Genomic DNA, 5,727 nt, shown 5'->3' with positions numbered 1-5,727 from the left:
ACAATGCCCTCTTCGACCGTGAGTGCTTGTGAGTGCAGTGTTAATAGAATGTTGGATATTTAGGGCTTTTATGAGATTGAGATTGAGACGTGGAAAGAAGACAGGTGGGTAGAAAGTAAGAAAGAAGATTTAAGAAGCAGAATTTAAGTTTTGATTTGTTGTTATTTGAGGAGTGACCATGAACTGTTTGTGATGTAAATTATTTACTGGGCTTGCGTGAATTTTGAATGTATTTATTTACTGTTAATTATTCAACGATAGCTATCATGCATCACTAAGCAGTGGTGAGGGCAGTCACAATTTGTTTATATTGTTGTTATCCTTGTGTTTGTGCGTTGGCATTTTGACTTCAGCTATCCAGCAGTCGGAGAGATGTTCGCTGGTACGTTATGTTGTGGGTGGGGTATTTGATTTCGATTTCCTCTCGTTGTAGATGAAAGTGGATTATTAATTGTATGTGTCGGGTTCTGGTCTATGACATGTCCCCACGGTAACCTTCACTTTTACGCCAACGTCAATAATCGACAGCGGACCAATCGTAAAGTCACAAACGTTTGCGCTGTTTCTATTGGCTCGCACTGGGAAGGCAGTACGGCATTGTCCCTGCGACTTAAATATTTTTCTCCCTCCGGGCCTATATTAGAGACCTAAAGATCGCCCGCAATAGAGCAAGAACATTGTGGAAGCGTACTAGGTTAGATCAACATAGAATAGAAATGAACCGCTTGCGCAGGCGGATCAGTGAGGCGGTCCACGAGACGGTCGTGGATGCTTGGAAATCCAAGGTTGAGACGATGGACAGCAGAAACATGTCAGATGTCTGGCGTGTATCTCGAGCTCTGTCCAATCCGTCTCAATCTATTCACCCATTAGTAGTCGGTCCAGATGTCACGGCCTTTACTCCTGAGGAGAAGGCTACCGCACTGGCAGACGTTCTAGAGACCACTTTTCAACCCGTGGAACAAAATTTAAACTTGCCCCATATCAGAGCTGTTGAGGAATCGGTTCGAGACCTCCTTAGCAGGGAGCCGGAAAATGGGATACGACCTACGAACACCCACGAGGTCGCCCATTTCATTCGTCGCCTCGGCCCTCATAAGGCCGCAGGAGCCGACGGTATCCAAGGAATTATATTGCAGCATCTCCCAAGGTCAGCTATGAAGCGCATAGCAGAGATAATTAATAACATCTTGGCTTCCGGTCACTATCCCCTTCCCTGGAAAGAAGCTCACGTAGTTCTCTTTCCAAAGCCCGGAAAGGATAAGACGAATCCAAGCAACTATAGGCCTATTAGTCTCCTCAGTTGTCTCAGCAAACTGGCGGAGCGGGTCATACATAGACGCCTCACTGAAGTAGTATTGCCCCAAATCAGGAACGAGCAATTCGGTTTTCACCCTGGTCGTTCCACTACACTCCAGGCACTCCGCATGACGGAGGACATTACCTGGGCTATGAGCACGAAGCGTGTAGTAGCTGCAGCTTACCTGGACATCGAGCGAGCATTCGACAGGGTTTGGCATGAGGGACTCCTCGTTAAGTTACTGGGCATGGGAGTCCCAGATGGAATGATACGCCTCATTTCTAACTACCTCCGAGGCCGTACATTCAAAACCCGTGTAGGCACTAGTTTCTCCACCCCCCGTGAAATTCACGCAGGAGTCCCACAGGGTTCCATTATCGGGCCCATACTTTTCAATATATTCATTAATGACCTCCCGTTTCGCTATATCCACGGCAGAAGTAGTCATCTGTATATCTATGCAGACGACACTGCCCTCTTGGCGATGGGCAAAACCTATAGATTAGCGTCCCGTAGATTACAGTCGATCTTAGATCACCTCCAGCCGTGGTTCCACGACTGGAGAATCAAGGTCAATGTAGAGAAATGTCAGGCCATACTCTTTTCACTAAGAGCGAGGCTCGAAGACATACCACCACCACCCACACTTTTCGGACGAGAAATGCCGTGGATGAACCAAATTAAATATTTAGGGATCATTATGGACTCTCATCTCAACTTCCGAGATCACATCCAATCCCTTCTTCGTAAGGCCAACGGGCTGATAGTTAGACACTATCCCATTCTGGCGGCCTTAACTCCTGACAACCTGAGGGTAGGACTTACCATGTATAAGGCCCTCATTCGCTCTGTCATTACCTATGCCGCACCCGCATGGGGGTTTGCGGCAGTGTCCCATCTCCGTAAACTCCAAGTTGTCCAAAACCAGGTGATTCGACTCATTACCCATCTCCCCCGAGTCGCCTCGAGAAGAAAGTTCCATGATGAACTAGAGTTGCCAACCATAGACGAGTTCATTGCTCGACTGGCTAGGAACCTGTATGCGGAAGCTCGTGCTAACCCCAACCCGCTCATATCTGGCCTCGGCCAGTATGATCCTAGGTTACGGCGTAGACACCAGACAGGTCCATTAGCTATTCTATTGAGACAGGAGGACAGGGAGGCTGGCGCTACTCCCAGGTTTTGGTAGCTACGACTCAACTCCATGAGACTCCTTGGATAGTGCAACCGCTGTAAAATGACCTTGTCTTAACTGGGCTAAACAAAATCCCTCCATAACATTATCTACTTTTGTTGATCGATGGAAATCTAATAGAGCCAATTGGCTAGTATATATCCATCGATTCATAGAGTCATTCAACCTAAGAGCCAACTGGCTAGTCTCTGATATTGAGACAACTCATCCTGCCTAAGGTTTTTCCGTGGTTTTCCTAAGGCGCTAAGACAAATGTCGGGATGAGCCCTAAAAGAAATGGGCCACGGACCTGCACTCATATCCCCATGAATCCCCCTAATTAACAATCACATCTCTCCCCCTCTTCGCAATTGAGCCATCATATAGCCAAATGGCTGGTCTCGAAATTGAGACAAATCAACAAGGCTCATGACCTCCAACATAATAGCCAAATTGGCTAGTCTCTTATATGAGACAACTCATCCTGCCTAAGGTATTCCGTGGTTTTCCTCAGGCGTAAGACAAATGTCGGGATGAGCCCTATAAGAAATGGGCCACGGACCTATATGCCCTTCCCCATATATATTCCACCTTTCTTATAAAGTATGTATGCCCTATTTCAGATAATATTAATAGTATATTAAACATACGAGGTCACTCAATAAGTCGCAAATTGAAAGGACAGGGACCTCTCAAATTGCAGTTTAGATTTCACGGCGCTTCTTCCGACGGCCTTCACCTGCTTTGTCATCGAACAACAGATGACGGCGTCTTGCCATCCTAACGGCACACACCAGCCAACTCCTCCTCGCCCCGTTCCGTGATCAATTGATCAGTCTCAGCCCCCCTCGCGTATGTGGTACCTAAGAGGTTACGTCCATTTTCGGCTTCCCCTTCAAAATTTTCTAGAGCTCCTTCAGGGGAGCAGCGTAACCCGGAGTGAGACTAGTGGCCAACAGGCTTGGAGCTCACATATTTAGTTTTGTACAGCCCCCAACCCCTTGCAAGGACGCGTTTTGCGTACCTTTTAAATTTTCCTCCCAATTCTCCTTCGATTTTTCGATTTTTCGGGCTCATCATCAGACGAGCACCATGCCCCCCAAAGCTTCCGGAAAGGCTGCCAAGAAGGCCGGCAAGGCCCAGAAGAATATTTCGAAGGGCGATAAGAAGAAGAAGCGCAAGAGGAAGGAGAGCTACGCCATTTACATCTACAAGGTTCTGAAACAAGTTCACCCAGACACGGGAATCAGTTCAAAGGCTATGAGCATCATGAACAGCTTCGTTAACGACATCTTCGAGCGCATCGCCGCGGAAGCTTCGCGGCTCGCGCATTACAACAAGCGGTCGACCATCACCAGTCGGGAGATCCAGACAGCCGTCCGTCTCCTGCTACCCGGTGAGCTGGCCAAGCACGCCGTCAGTGAAGGGACCAAGGCCGTCACAAAATACACTAGTTCCAAGTAAGCGGGAGTGCTTGCTAGGGAATCAGCAACCGGCCCTTTTAAGGGCCACAAGTTATTCATAACAGAGTAGATGAATGAAGAACAACAGCGGTTCCCACCGAGTGAAAATTTAAATAATCACCCCGATAACACTTCTAGGATAGATAATACATTATAGGCAGTCCATGGGAGACTTGGATCCACGAGGCAAATTCGTTTCCTTAATAGTTTCGTACGACTTATATGAGAGCGCGGTGTCATTCCTACTCACTTGGCAGCATTAATTGTTGAGGGAAAACAACTTAGAAGGTAACTTGTCGACCGCGGGCATAATCCTTCCGCAGGCCACTACTGAGAATCTGTGGACATACGGGTAATCTATCTTTATTGAAACTCGGGTTCATAACATACGACTGATACTTTATATATCTGTCACGTAATCCATCAAGAGACAAATGTCCCCCCCCCCCCCTAGTCAGTAGCGAGCTTCAGTCCATTCGTAGTAGCCGCCGGTGCAAGAAGTGAATTGAAGTTTGTGTGAAGTTCCGTAGTATGGCATGAAAATGATGTCGAAAATCCGACTACAGTTCCACAACCATGTGGTTGAAAGGAGGCTCCGCTGTTGAACAACAATCCACCTGTGGCTTAACTTAGAATGCCGACTAGCTGTTTTATTAATCCCGTGTCAATCCAGCAGTGTGTGACGTTGAAACGTAACCAAACTGCCGTTGATAGATAGATTTATCATCTATCCCAATGACATCCAACGAGCTTGGTAATTTAGGTACAGAGTCTAAGCAGGCAGTTTACGTGTGTGTGTGAGCGAGTGCAGGTTTTATCGAGTGCACCCCAATCCCATCGTCCTCAAGTGCCTACAGATTACGCAGTTTCATCGGCAACGGCCATACCATGTTGAAAATACCGGTTCTCGTCCGATCACCGAAGTCAAGCAACATTGGGCGTGGTCAGTACTTGGATGGGTGACCGCTTGGGAACACCACGTGCCGTTGGCGATTTTTTTTTTTACGTCACTATTTCCAGCGTGTTCTAATAAGACTTATGGGATATTATGTTCCCTTCCCTATTCCAGCTATAGCTTGGATGATGACGCCGCTGCATAATTGTAGAGTAATTGATAATTCTTAAGTACTTGCAGCTCCGTATTGAAACTTATGACTGGTAGCATATTCATATGAGACGGTTCACTTCTCTGCGTTTTCTCGAAGAAGGGAATATGTATTCAGGGGATTGTGAACGTACCTCGCGCTCTCCCTAGAAGTTAGAGACATTTTAGGTAAAGAATGTAATATACTGTACATATATGGCTAATTAAAATCCCATTAGTTACTACATTTCAGTGGGTAGTACAAATTCCATAATGAAAATATCTCTGTCCTAGTAGTTGTATCCTTTAAAGAAGCTCGTTGTTTTCCCATGATGAAGGGCAGAACTTGGTCGGTAGAAATTTAAACAGACTGCATTATCAGACCAGGCGTTATTTCAATATCAGCGTTTAGTTTAGGAAATATAGCAATAGCGGAGTTGGGAGAAGTAGTTATAGCATGTACAGTAAGTATAAACAGTTCGCTGTACTGTACAGTGAATATAAATATTTGAATGTACGATGGCAAAACATCAGACATACAGTACGTAGCTCACATATCTTAAAAAATAAATAAATAAAAATAAAGAAGACATTCTGAGGAGTGAGTGGAAAGTGCATATTATAATGAATATTTTTAACTCTCAGTTGACATTGAGAGAGAAAGCCATGCATCGGGGAACCGGTGACTGTTTTTGCGTTACCTTCT

General features: G+C 45.9%; 1 non-coding gene across 1 annotated transcript; it reads left to right on the top strand.

Moving 5' to 3' along the window:
• Nucleotides 1–4,810: 4,810 nt before the first annotated feature.
• Nucleotides 4,811–4,929, top strand: LOC138693862 (5S ribosomal RNA). Its single transcript, XR_011330548.1, has one exon. It is a non-coding gene; the product is annotated as a 5S ribosomal RNA (ribosomal RNA).
• Nucleotides 4,930–5,727: the final 798 nt, after the last annotated feature.

The sequence above is a fragment of the Periplaneta americana genome, unplaced genomic scaffold (assembly GCF_040183065.1).
Source record: "Periplaneta americana isolate PAMFEO1 unplaced genomic scaffold, P.americana_PAMFEO1_priV1 scaffold_24, whole genome shotgun sequence".
In the NCBI taxonomy this organism is placed as follows: domain Eukaryota; kingdom Metazoa; phylum Arthropoda; class Insecta; order Blattodea; family Blattidae; genus Periplaneta; species Periplaneta americana.
This window is presented reverse-complemented; position numbering and strand designations above follow the sequence as displayed.